Source organism: Durio zibethinus, chromosome 15, assembly GCF_047325235.1.
Source record: "Durio zibethinus cultivar Kanyao isolate XHJ-2024 chromosome 15, ASM4732523v1, whole genome shotgun sequence".
In the NCBI taxonomy this organism is placed as follows: Eukaryota; Viridiplantae; Streptophyta; class Magnoliopsida; order Malvales; family Malvaceae; genus Durio; species Durio zibethinus.
The window spans coordinates 5,727,159-5,741,875 of record NC_143176.1 but is presented as its reverse complement, the minus strand read 5'-3'; the positions used below and the strand labels follow the sequence as shown (position 1 = coordinate 5,741,875).

At 29.0% G+C, this 14,717-nt stretch overlaps 1 protein-coding gene, 1 long non-coding RNA gene and 1 pseudogene across 2 annotated transcripts in view; 1 reads left to right on the top strand and 2 right to left on the bottom strand.

The window, feature by feature from the left end:
* LOC149514577 (uncharacterized) overlaps positions 1 to 10,659 on the bottom strand; it is a 54,231-nt gene extending 43,572 nt beyond the window's left edge. Inside the window, exons 1-4 of the long non-coding RNA XR_016328117.1 lie at positions 10,223 to 10,659; positions 9,992 to 10,098; positions 9,772 to 9,870; positions 9,331 to 9,401 (exon numbers count right to left, since the gene is read on the bottom strand). This is a non-coding gene — a long non-coding RNA (uncharacterized LOC149514577). The remainder of the gene's footprint in view (positions 1 to 9,330; positions 9,402 to 9,771; positions 9,871 to 9,991; positions 10,099 to 10,222) is intronic.
* LOC149514575 (uncharacterized) overlaps positions 1 to 14,717 on the bottom strand; it is a 62,168-nt gene that overhangs the window by 35,530 nt on the left and 11,921 nt on the right. The gene's annotated exons all lie outside the window — the stretch shown is intronic.
* Positions 6,249 to 7,750, top strand: LOC149514578 (uncharacterized; annotated as a pseudogene).

Below are 14,717 nucleotides of genomic sequence, written 5' to 3'. Positions count from 1 at the left end.
AAACTGAGCTTTGGGATTGCCATTTAGGGTTTAGAAATATTGACTATATATTGTTATTTCATCCAAAAATTAATTCCATACTTTTAGAGAGAGAGAGAGAGAGAGAGAGATAAAGAAGTATTTCTCAGTTCTATACTTTTATTTTAGTGATCTTTTTCTTAGTATAATATTTAAATTATAAAACTTATGTGTTTGGTATACAAGATTATAATAATATAAGATAAGATGATATTATAAATAAGATTAGCTTAAATAATATCATCATATTTTATATTTGATGTATGTAAAAATTAAAATAAAATGATAATTTATTTTTTATTGGTCAAAATTACATGTGTTATTGTTGTAACGGTTTTATGTCTGCTCGATGAATTTGAAAAAAAGAAAAATATAGAGTTGCCACCAATCTTTTTTGGCTAGGTGCGATTGGTCAGCTATTAAAATTTATCAGTTCAGTAACATTTTAAAATTAATTAAAATTTATTAAAAAGATAATTTTATGGTTTGCGAAATAATCTAGATTCAGGAGTCGGTTATGCGTAAGAAAGGATTAGCACCCCCACAGCGCCCGTTTAAAAATGGTACTACTTAACTACATGTTATCCTTTGATTTTGATAGAAAATAGTCTTATTTTTGGTATTTAAAAAATAATTTTTTGATTTTTTTCATTTGTTGGAAATTGTTTTTTTATTTGATTTTTATTTTTTAGTGCTCAAATTTTATTTGAGAAAAATAAATTAGAACCCTTTTATTGAAATAATTCTTAAAATGTTCTAGTACATTGGTAACATTAAAAGAACATTTTTTCACTTAGAGATTTCTTAGGCATCGCTTCTCGGAATACCTTCAAATCTGATCTTCGAAGGCTCAAATTTACTTTTCACAAAAAAAACTATGCCATGCATGTGATGCAAATGATAACACATTAATGCACACATTTTGTTATTGATTTATTATTATTATTATTTATTTAAGTTTTTGAATAAAAGAGAAATTTTTATTATATTGAAGATTTTATATAAATATTCCAATACACTGGTAATATTAAAAAAAATCTTCTCACTTAGGGATTTCTTAAAGCATCTCTACTTGAAATACTTTTAGAATCCCATTATCAAATAAAATTTCTTTTTTCTCATTTTTATCACCTTATTTTTAATTTATTAGTTAAGTTTTTTATTAATAGAAAAAGAAAATGTTTATTATATTAAAATTTTTTTATAAATACTCCAAGACAAGTAGTATTTAAAAAAATATTCTCACATAAAGATTTCGTAAGTATCACTACTCGGAGTACCTTTGAATTTCATTGTCAGATAAATTTTTTCTTACATTTAAAAATTTTTTTTTGAATTAATTTTTATGAATTATTGTATATTTTTCTTTATTCTTGTTCATTAAAATTTTAATAAGTTTATGTTTAGTAATTATTTTAAATTAATTAAATTAAAACTATTTTATACTTTCTACCATTTATTTTTATTTTTTATGAAAAATTTATACAAAAATAAAATAAAAATTAACATAAAATCATAAAATTAAATAATAAAAATATATAAAAAAAATTGAGCAAAAAAAATAAAAAAAAATTACATTGAAAATACCTAAAATGCCCTTGGTCAACACTGTTCAAAGTTTCGAAATGGCTCAATATGCTCAGTCAACTAGCTTGAATCTATAGTAAATAGCTTAATTAGCTTGGCTTAGATATATGGCTCAGCTCTATTCTTGGCTCGACTTGGTGGCTTGGGTACCACTTAATCAAAATGATGTCATTTTAATTTCATTATAAATAGCCCCCAAAACTACCCCACTCCTTCATTTCTTCCTTTCTTCTCATTCTCTCTTTTTTTTTCTCTCTCCTCCACAATTATTCTTCTTTCTTCTTCTCAGTTTCTGGCAATGCTGTTGCCATCGTTGAGTATGCCGAAAAAGTTATCAAAAAATACTTAAAAAATTATTTTCGACCCCCTGAACTCAAATCCAACCTCCGTTTTGTGAGAAACAGCCTCAAATGATGTAGATCGAGGCCCAAAATTTCGATCAGAATAAAAAAATTTTCTTTTGTGTTTTTGGCGCTAAGATCCCCATTACCAGGGGTTGTGTTTTTTTTTGGGTTTGCGTTGTTTTTTTTTTTTTGTTTTCCTAGCTTTTTAACATAGTTTTTTTTTTTTGAACTATTTTCTTTTGTTTTTTTGGTGATTTTTTTTTTGCAGAGTTTTTTTCCTCTTTTTTTTAGGCTTCATTGATCTATTTATAGAGCAAAAAAGAGGAGCAAAATCCCAAAAATCTAAGATTTTGGTGGCCTAGGATTAGGGTAGCCACCAGTTGTCAGAACAGTTGTTGGTTGCTATCAGGCAGCTGGCAAAAAAGTTACCAAAAAAGAGAAACAAAAATACAAAATGGGTGTCTTCAATTATAACTCAAGATGGAGGAGTTAAAGATTTGAAAATCAAGGTGGGTTAATACTTTATATTAAGGCAGGAAATTTCATATGACTTGATTTGATCAAGAACTTATATATTTGCATTGAGTTAATTACATAAATGTTACTTAGAACAATAAAAAATTAATATTTAAATAAAGTAATATACAATTTAGATCTTAAATTTTCAAATTAGATATCGATTTAATCCATCTAATAGTAAACATCATTAACTCAGCTTGCCTACCTGACATCTCATCAATACAATCAGTCCATTTGTATGCCAAATATTAAATTAAAATATTGAATAATTTTATTAAAATTTTCATGTGAATGCCCATGGCAACACACTATTGATCCAAGTAAATAATTTTCCTTTTTTCTTATTGTGCAGTTAAAATAAAAAGAATTTTTAAGTTTGTATAAGTAACTAAAAGGAAACATATGAAAATTAAAATGAATTGCCGAAAACTTAAGTTTATTTGTTACAATTAATTTCTGGTTGATTCTTCCATTTTGCTCCAAATTGAAAAGTAAAAGTAGAAGAATGAAAGTAATTTCAAAGACCTAATAAAAAACAAACTATCATTCAAATTAGGAAAATCTATGCCTAACTTAAGAAAACCCAATCAATCAATTCCATCTTTACTTTTAGTAATCCAAATGCCAACAACATACTTATTAGGAAAAGGAAATTGAAGATGAAAACAATCCAACCTCTCTATATATTTATTATATTCTCAAATTAAACTTAATACTTTAAGAAGATGACAATTGGATAGATTGAGTTATTTCAAATTAAAAAAAATCAGACTAATTTGAATTCAAAATGTTTTAAATTTAATATTTAAGTTTTCTAAGTTTGGATCATTAAATTTAGGTTAATTCGGATCAAGTTGTTGAGTTTTAAATTAATTATATAATTAAATAAAATTTGATTCATTATTGAAATATGAAATGCATTATTGATTGGGAATATAACTAAAATGTTGACAACCACACTCTCAAAGAAGAAGTAAAACCCAATTGGTTGTGTACAGTGGCAGATCTTGATATTTAATTTTGATAGAGTCCATTAATATTGGCTTAAGGGTAAAAAAATCCCTCAAACAAAAAATCATTCATCAATTAAGCTTCTCATATTTTATTGCAATTAATCAAATCTAGTTGAATCCTTATACATATATTTTTCACTCAATTAAAGCTTCAATTGGATACAAAAAGTTAACCATTTTTATCTAATAAGAGTTCAATTAATGAAAATAGACATTTGAGGGTTTAATTGATTTTAAAAAAAAAAGGGCTTAGATGATTATTGAATTTAGTTCAGAGCCTTTTTTGACCTTTTTGCCATAAATATTATATTGAATTTTAGTTTTTTTCTTCATATGTAACCTACTATATATATTATCAATATAAATAGAAATATACTAAACATAACTTACAAAATTATAAATTTTATCAATTCATATAAAGAAACATAATACATCAAATAAATCATTTTACTTAAAATTGTGAATGATTTAAAAAAAAAAAAAACAAATAAAACAATTGCTAAATAACATATTTTCTTATCAAAACAAGAAAAATAAAAATATACCATTAAAAGAATAAAATTAAAACTTTGAGATTAGAAGTTAACAATTTTTTAACCTTTTAAAAAGTTATTCAAATCTAACTTTTGTCCTGAATAAAAAATTGCATTATAAAGGGGAAAAAATCTAAAATAAAATTAAAAATGAAAATTATATGGAGAGAAGTTGCACTTGATTAAAAAGAAAAAAAGTTTGATACTTGATTATAGATTTGAAGTCTTATAAAAAAACTAGAAAGTTAATTTGTCTTCTGTTAAATGGATATGATTATGATTGTAACAAGTATACATTTCCTAATTCTTATAATAAATCTCTTGATTTTAAGGGTTTGTAAATAATAATTGATTGGTATAACAAATAAATAAAAAATAATATGATTTTAATCCTTCTTAAACTATAATGCATAACATAGGTATACACCCATAAGCGTAAACACGCATGGATTTTAACTGCCCAAAAAAATTTTTTATAGTACCTTTTTATTGGTCTTGTGCAAATAAGCTATTCGGATTTCAAAATATTATTAACTAGTTTAACTGAGTGAACTAGATATAATGCATTCACACGAAGAATAGAACTTATAGATTATTTGATTTCCTTAACAAACTTGATTATCCTTGACATTTGGGAGGAGCCAAAGACCCCTTTTGACTTGTATAACCATCCATCTCTGCCTCATGTTGCTGGGGTTTTTAAAATTTTAAGGGTTCAAAGAGCTTTCAGGCTTGCATAACCATCCGTCTCTGCTAGTGTACTTGAAAGGCATAAAATAGGTTGTTGAATTCCATGCATGTGTTGGGGAACAACGTGAATGTCACGCATTTAGGTCCAAAAGTCGCAAATCCAGCAAAAGATACCCCGAAATGAAAACAAAACAAAGCTAAGGTGACCATAGGATCTCAGCTTCTTTTAGAACTTTGGAAACATAAATTGAAAGAGAAAAAAATAAAAGAAAAAATAAAAAGCTTAAAGAGAGTGTCTTGGAGACTCTAGGAATGAACAGAGGAAGTGTGGAGGAGGACTTGGTCGAGAAACGAGAGACAAATATATTCATAGAAAAGCTAAAGATTTGCATGGTTTTGAATTTTGAAAAAAAAAAAAATGAATGTACAACTTTGGTATGTAATTTTTTTGATCCCTCAGACAAACAAGGCCTTTGAGAGAAAATCAGAATCTTCTCAGATACAGTGATCTTCTCTTTCCACTCTCTTTTCATTATTTTAGCTGAAAACTTGGCTAGGCTCATGAGTTTGTTCTCTTGACCTCCAATATCTGCGAGATTTTGGGCATCTTTTCCTAAACTTTGTTGCTTCTTCTTGTACATTTTCTCTAGACTTTCCTGTTGTTATCCTTAATTTTTTTTAATTTGAAAATCCTTGTTTCTTGATTTCAAAGATTTCCTCTTTTCATCAGTTTTTTCTTCTTGAAAAGAGTGGAAACATACAAAAAAAGTGCACATATAAATAGTGAATTGCTTGAATACCAGGGTTGGAATTGCTAGCATCTTGTTTCTGACAAGTTTATTGTTCTTGGATTTTTCTTCCAATTTTTTCTTGTGGAAGCTTGTGTTTACATATATATGGAATCTAGTGAAAACAATGGTGTAAGAACATCAAACCCAAAGGTGGAGCAATAGTAATACTAGCAGTGGTAGTGGAATTGGAAGCAATATTGGTAGATCTTCCAAGAAGCAAAGGCTTAAAAAAGTCCCCAAAAGAGGACTTGGTGTGGCACAGCTTGAGAAGATAAGAATAGTAGAAAAACAACAGAAAGACGCAGCTGTAGCTGCTGCTGCTGCTGCAATTTTGCCATCCCCATAATCTGTTATTTCACCACCAATTATTCATCATAAATCATCAAATCTTTCTTTGCCAATCCCAAAATTCCATCCTTCAAATCAATCTTCTTCTTCTTCCGCTTCTTCAATTCTATTCCCCACTGAACTTATTTCACCACCAAATTCAATCTTTAGAACCCTTTATTTGTTCAAAATATTGATATAGTCAGTACAGAAAACACTGTTCCATTGACCTGCAGTGGTTCTCCAGGGTGGCATCCTGGTGCAGCAGTACTTTCGGGGAATGACAGTGTTAATAATGGTCATAAAATTTTGTTCTTGTGAGTATAACATTGAAAAAGAGTGTTCTCGGTTGGACCCTGGATTGGCTTTCAGGACAAATTTGAGTTTGCCTTATGAATCTGAATCCATTTGGCTTTGCCTAGTTTGATGAAAAGGTTACAACCATTTCAACAACCTTCTTCAGTGGTAAGAAAATTGATTTTGTGTTGTAACTTGTAGTAGTTGGAATCTTTCATTTATTTTTGAAAAAATATTTTCATTTCTGGCAACGTTGATGGACAAAGAATTAGGCGAATTAATGGAATTCTATTTTTTATGTTGGTGAATTTGTCATCAAGAACTTCATCAACATCTGTACTGAGTTTTCAGATGAAGCCCCCTTCAAACCAAAGCTATGATGGAAATTTTACGCTTTTGTTGCCTGAAGAGAAGGTATTTTTCTTCAATCATGTATAGCTTATTATTGATCCAATCATAAATTCTAGTTTTTAATATCTCTTTCCATTTACTAATTAATATGATGTTACTTGTGAAATTCATGAGGTTTGTGGTCTGAATTTCACATCATTTTGCCTTTTTTTTTTTTTTTTTTTCTGTTTTTTAATTATAGAGGCCTCTAAACATTACCTTTCACAGTGGGAAAATTGCCTGCTGAATTACCCTAAAAGAAAACTAAATTTATACAATAGTTTTATAAAGAATTAGGTTTCCTTTCTTTTTCATCTTTTATAGAAGTCTTAAGAATGCAGCTTCTTTCTCTTTTAGACCTTGATATTATGTAATAGTAACAGCCTAACAGGTTTGCTTTTTTTATGTGCGAATTTGGTTCCCATAAATTGTAGGTAGTTGGCTTGAAGAGATCATATCCCTTCTCTCTAGACAATGCTCTATTCACAACAACTATCCTCCCATTGCTCATTCCATCATGAACAAGTTAAAGCAGCTTCAAGTAGCAATGGCAGAGCATTCGATTTTAAAACTGGCACCTCGATTTTTAAGTTTGATTTTAATTTTCATCTCTCAAACGTAACGAGTATTGAGGTTTAATATTCAAACCACAGCGTCTCTTTATACTTTCTCATATGTACTAAAAAGAAAATTTATTATAATAGATTCTGTATAAGTTTTTCCCCATTTATGTTTTCTTTGTATCATTTTCAAGGAAGAACCTTCATGTTCAACATCAAATTTGGATTCTAAGTCCAAGAAGGGCATCAAACAAAATGGGGTCTTTGATGGAGATTTTCTCACATTAGCCGTTCCAATAACTACTTCAATGTGTTCAAGCTCAAAATTCAAGCATCCTTCATCCAATTTAAATTATTACAATTATGAATTGCCCAAGCTCGAGTTATTAGCTTATCAAGTGAGCTTAAACAACAAATTACACCATCTCCATTTTCATAAATTTTATGCTTTTGTATGATCATTTGTTCTTCAGTTGCTCATATATAATTTTGTTATTTGTCAAAGGCAAGCTTTGAAGATTCAATTATCCGGCAAGGAGCTAGTGGATTAAATATGTACTATCGACCTTACTATAGCTTCTTTCCACCAGCAATGGTGCAAATTGACCGAGCAACTGCAATATTGCCAGTTGTAACGGTGGTGAAGTGGGCGGACATATTGATCTTAATTTGAAACTGTAAAATACTTAGAAAAGAGATATCAAATCTCTTGTACTCATTTCTTTTGTATCATTAAAATTCTCCTGTATGATTAACCATGAAAACAAACAAAAAACAAAAAATTCAAATCTTAGACTTTGAGTTATTGAATCATTGATTCAAAAGTCATGTACTATAAAAAAGAATTGAATTCCCCATTTCTTATAGTTTTCCTTATCGGTATTCTTGTAATAACTATTTTACATATAGATTATAAAATTTTTCATCATAAACAGTTTTGTACATACAAGTCATATGTCTATGTAATTGTAAATACAAAAAAAAGTATTACATTGACATGTATAATTAACATGAACAGTTACATGCATCTAAACTTGTTTTTTAGAGATCTATAACATCATTAATTATTAAAAATATAATCATTATTTAATAAATGTAAATTTTTATATAATTACATAAACTCAATTACATAAATATAAAAATTTATTGTCAATTTATAAAAAAATAATCTAATAAATTTTTACATGATCTAAGATGTTTTTATATCATCTTTAAAACACAAAAATGTCAACCAAGGTTTTATATCACTAATAAGAGAATAAAAATCTAAAACGCATCTCAACCTAAATCTTGGCCAAGTTGTACATTTTTTCTGTTCTCGGAGAGAATCTATGGCCTGGTCAAAGACTATTTCATACATTTTTTCTGTTGGATGAACAGCATCCCAGAATACATATTTTGATGCATCAGCGCATGTGCTCATGCCTTTGCATGTATCTCCATACTCTACTGTCCCCGTTCCACGACATCCTTTGGAAGTTTCAGCCAAACCTGTCAATTTTTTTGGGGGTTTCAGAAATATATATATATATATATATATATATCATTCTTTTGCATTTTAAAACCAAATAAAGAAGAAGAAATAAAAAGGATTGATCAAAGCCAATTACCATATTTTTTGGGGTTGTTCACAGCATCCTAACAACATATTCCGTTAGAGTCTTGAAAAAGGGCATTCAGCCCAAGGGAGGGATCCCAACAACGACTAATCGTGTAATTCCAAGCCTATGCATCTTCTGCAATAATCAAACAACATGGAAAATTAAACGTAAAACCAACAGAAGGTAGCTAGGAAAATAATTATTGAGATTTGTAAAAACTTGTTAATTAATATTTCATGCTCCTGATGTAAATATTGAAACTTGAATTGCACACATCTTAAATGTTATCTTTTAAAGATAATTACATGAATTAACTAAATTAAATTTCAGATTAATGGAATTTTCTTTTTTCTAGGCTCATTCCCTGTCTTGGGTCATCAATTACAAAACCATTAATTATCCTAAAAGCAATAATTTAGGGCTATAAGCAAAAAATTGTTAGAATAAACACATGGCTCAAATGTGATTGATCATTTAAACCTATATATGTAAAGAACATCTTATAGAAGACTACACTATTAAAGTGAAGCATAACATCAAACTTTTAGTCATAATAGACAGCAAATTCTGGGCTGACCGCTTTTCTTCTTTGCATAAAATTTCATATAACACCAGCCTGGCACTTATACATGTTGCCTCAAGCGTTGACATTGAACTTACCACTTCAAGTAGAGAAGCCCCCTCTCTAAGTCCCACTTTCTGTCCTGGATCTTTAGCAAATGGTGGTGGTGCTGCTGCTGGATCAAGATTTTTCCCCTCTTTAGTAACAAGACCCTTAACAAGTAATAAACAACAGAAAATTAAGTATTTATCCACCATGTGGAGGATGAAATTAAAATTACCAGATGGTCAATTGACATACAATTAAAGTCTGAGTATTTAGATTCCCAGAGTCAAACCATAATCATTTTCTAATAAGAAATAAGAAATAATAAAAAAAAAAAAGATCATTTTTCTAGTAAACCTTTTTCCACTTGTTCTGTTCATGCAAGCCTCATCTTTATTACACAAGAGAATGGGCATGTTACGTATCTAAAAGAAGGAAAGGCTTTGCACAAATAGGATGAAGAGTAGTAGAGTAGTGGAAGTATAAAACCATACATTTTATCAAGTAGGAAAAAGTTGTGTGCAGCTATTTTGGGTTTTCCTGTCATCCTCGCAACAGCTTGCACAGCCATGCTAAGAACACCAAGCCCTGCACTGGAAGACAGAAAGGTGGACATGAGAAATAAAGCCAAGAGAGAATCGGCGCAGAGAAACAGCCGAAAAAGTTTGGTGAAAGGCTGAAAGCCAAAGCCTTATCTATAAGTTAGTCAAGTACCTTCCAGCTCCCACCACAACTATCTTTTGGTTTGGAAAGTCAGCCAATGATCAACCTTGTGCTCTTACAGTTTCTAACAATCCAGCAAGTGTAACTCCAGAAGTTCTCTAGGAGACATTAAGCACAACTTTATAAAAATGGTGGCATTCATAGTAATTTCAGAGCAATCTGCATTACACTAGACACTAATCTAGTCCATAAAAGTAGAAAGTTGTTGCACCAAGAGTTTACCCTTTTATCATCATTAAACATGCAAAACCTTTTCCGATAGTGTTCCAGAGTTTCAAAGGTCCCTTTCATTTGAAAATCCTCAAACTGAATGGTGTAACCATCAAATAAACAACATGATATAAACCAAGCATAACACAAAATTCTCACTTGTGAAAGAAATAAACCTGTACAATAGCCTTAGGCCAACCTGTGAAAACTGCTTCCATGAACTCATCAACAATTGATAGATATTCTTCCCCTTCTAACCTAGGTTGTCTTAATCCTAAATCTGTCAAGCTAAAAGAACTTGTCAAAGAAATCCTAACAACCTATCACATAGTCACAGCAATCATATCATATGGTCGACTCTGCAAAGGTAACAACTTCTTAAGAACAAAGTAATTGAGTACACATTTTAGTCACAAAGCCGGTTTTCAAGTAGCCTTTGATTGTTAGTACCAACATCAGCATAACTGGGAGTATCTGTCAGAGACAGATACTGATTGAATAATTAAAGTTATAACGCATGACAAGAGTCACCATAGCAAGAAAAAATTGAAATTTATGGAAACAAACTTTCAAAGCAAGATATAAATAAACTCGACAGCTCTAAGACAGCAGTGAACAACTTTGCGATTTTTCTTGGAAATTATTTGCTAAAGAGTTTCAATGACAATAGAATAAGAATTTATATCCTTTCTCTTTGATTCACATAAAGCTCTAAAGGAGGCAGGTTCTGCAAATGAATGGAAGACAACCACATTGCAAAGTTGAACTACAATCAGTGCAACCACATTCCAAAGATTTTTTTGAGGCAAGATTCATTTTGCTTTCTTTGTGCTTGTGCAAGATGCTAGCATTTACATAGTTTTTCCCCATAATCATTCCCAGACAACAACTTAGCCATATGCCCTCACTGAAACTCTATAACAATAAGTTATTAAAACCATACACTCTTTTACTTATTTTACACAAAACACGGAATGAGTACACAAAAAGCAACTAGCTCATGCTTATGCTCATGCAAAATAGCCTATTTGGATCAAGATTCTTTATGAGCAATTCTCACTCAAATTGGAAATTAAATTGATAGTTACACTAAACAGCGCAAACTACAACTATTTATCAACAATATTCAAGTCAAATTGTTTTGTATGCATTTTCCTACCTGTGCTTAGTATAGTGAGAAGCAGCTATGGCTCAGTCTTCACAGGGTCTTCAACAGAGCTTCTATACTTGGCTATCAGATCCCTAAAATTGGAAGAAAAAAAATGCACACATTTATCAAGTAGAAACATTCAATTGCAAAAAACACAAATCAGGACCAACTACTTGCCTCCTTTGATTTAGCAATTGCTCACTGTCCTCCAGCTTTCGCTGTTCTCCTTCAATAGTCTACATCCAACATCCACAAATTCCCCAAGTTATAGAAAGAAATACTAATACTAACACAGTACCACATTTTAAGAATCTATCATCACAAACCGTAAAACAAAAATGCCATTAAAATTATATATTTTTGTTGTGATATTTGTAATATATACTTATAATTTTGTGCTAATTACTTATAAGAAATCAAGTTGAACTAAAACTCAATCTAACCTAAAGTAAATTTTTTAAATTTAAGTTGAACTCAAATTTTATATCACAAACTTTTTAACTCAATTATACATCGAGCTGAATTAGTAATTAATGTATTTGATATGTACTCAATCGTATTTATGCTAATAGAAAGTTTGATAAAAGTGATATAAGATTAATTTATCAATTATCTATCCGATAATTTTTATATTCATATAGTCTAAAACACTTAGTGTATTAGTATTATGTTTCATGCAAAAATTGAATATTACATTTCATATCAACATGAAAAATACGAAAAATAATTTTTTAGTTTTTGTTAAACCCATATATAAATTTTATTAAAATTTTAACTCATGTTACTTACTTGTCTTTTTTTTATTATTTTCATATCATATTACTATATTATATTTTAAATTATCAAATCTATCCAACTTTTTAAAAGATTTGGATTGTAATACCTTCAATTGTTATAAGGTATATTTTTCACAATAAATTATCAATAATCGTAATTTCATATTAGATTATTTAATTTAGTAATAAATATATATAATATTACGGAATAAATGAATAGATCGTTTGATTTACTATTTGTAAATATGTTCAAATTATATTTATTTTTTTTATTTTAATAAACGATTATAAACAACATTTTAAGATTTTTTAATTAAACGAACATATCACAAACATAACAAAATTTATTCATATTCGATTCATTTGTAAAAATTAATATAATGTTTTACAAACAATTCATGAATATTCTTGATTTTTGTTTATTTATTAAATTTAATAAATGATTATAAAGAATATTTCATGGTTCATTAATTACATTACCAGAACTATATTTAATACCAATAGAAATTTTTGACAAATTTTTTTCATAGATAATTACAAATAGAATACCAACGAATTATCAATGAAGTTGAAAAATGAAATTATCAATTTATTACCATTGAAATACTGATAATTTCCATCAATAAATACAAATGAAAATTTTTTGCATAAAAAAAAATACAAATGAAATAATTTCCATCAATAAATTTTTTGCATGTCTATCAAATTTTGACGCTGTATTTACGAATGAAAAATTATATAAATAACAATGTAGACACATTTTACCGATGGAATATCAAGGAAAAATTTTGTTGATTAATAATTTAGGTGTAAAATTTTTTTTTAATTAATAAATAAAATTTTTATTTTGAAATTTTTAAATCCATTTTCATCGGAATTTCTTTGGTGATTTTCATTTAGGAATAAAATCCCTAACTCTTCTCTTAAACATTTATCTCCCTCACTCACAGTTCTCTTTTCCCACCCCCTCCACTAGACCTTCATCCCTCTTTTCTATCCTCAATTCCTTCTCCGATGGCCTTTCTCCTCCACCGTTCACTGCTATAACATCATTTGTGACGGAGAACATCTCAAAAACGGGTAATCGAGGAAGCTTCAGGTGAAACTATATATATTTTTAAATTGATGCTTCTTTTAATCATTTTTAGAGCCACACAAGCACTAAAGGAGAAGAAATGAGATGCATAGGTGATGGGAGATGGGCATAATGGGTTGACAGCCGCGGCTTACTTGGCTCGTGGCAGCATGTCCGTTGCCGTGCTCGAGCAATACCTATCCATAGAAGCTTCAGGTGAAATTTTTTATTTTTTTTTATTTTTTTAAATTTTTTGTTAATAATATGAGTTTTTATATGGCATTTAATTTGAAAAAAAGGAAAAATTAAAGAGACATGTTTGAATTTGTCGAAGCTAATAAGGACGACGTTTACTAATTGGCTGAACAATTTAAAGAAAAGTAAACTTCCGAGGAAAATGAAATCTATAATTTCTTTGATACTATGTGTGATGAATCATGCTCTCTTTTGAATGTCCACCATGTCTCAAATTTGTATTTTATTTTTATAGTCTCCTTCCAATTTTCAACAAATCAGACAGAACTTTGATGTTTTTTTCTAGGTTTTGATGTAACGGTAAAGTTGAAATTCATTTTAGCTTTTTAAATTTTCCATCAAGTATATTTTCTATGCAATTTTAAACTTTGATTTGTGATGAACTAGAGCTAGTTAGAAAGTCGATTCAATTTGTTGAAACACCAAATCATCTTATTTGAGATATAGTATGGTAAAAAGGAAGTGAAAATGCTTGCTTATTATAAGCCAATAAATAACATATTTAAATTTGCTATATTCTTATTGAGGTTTGTTTGTAATGAATGAGCTGAGAATCTTTTGTTCTATTTCTAATTAAGGTTATGGCTATTTGAATTAATATATTTAACATCACTTAGTGTTAGCAATAAGCCATTTTACAATTTTATGAACCATTGTCAAATGTGAGTTGGTGTTTTTCATTGTCTATGCTTTTTATTGAATTTAACTTTTATTTCTAGTACTTAACTAATTCATCTGTAGGTTCTTTGTCTTCACTTTTCCCGCAATTCATCTATTTACTAATGCCTTCTAAGGGACCAAGGTCCAACCTTTAGCATATAACAAGAGCTAGGTGTCAATTGTTTTGTTTTGTGATAAGGAAGTTAATGATTGAATATGATGGACGAGCCAAAGTTAGAAGGTAGTCCTTGAAGTGAACAGAGTGTGGTTGCCACTCCAACGAGACCAGAATCCAACAAGTCCTTCTAGTCAATCTTGTTCTACACTTATTTTAGTCAGTTGTTGATATATTTGCTTTAGTAACTATATGTAAGAACTTGAACCGGTTAGTATTGGTTCTGGTAAACTGCAAGAAAATGGTACTTAAGGATTGTAAAATATTATTATTCATGTAATTACTTAAAAAATAAATTAAAAAACTAGAATAAAATGAGAGAATTTATAAACAAAGTAGAATTATATATGATTAAAAACCAAGTATTATCAGACAGAAATATTAACTATTACCAATGAAATTTTAACTATTAAAGA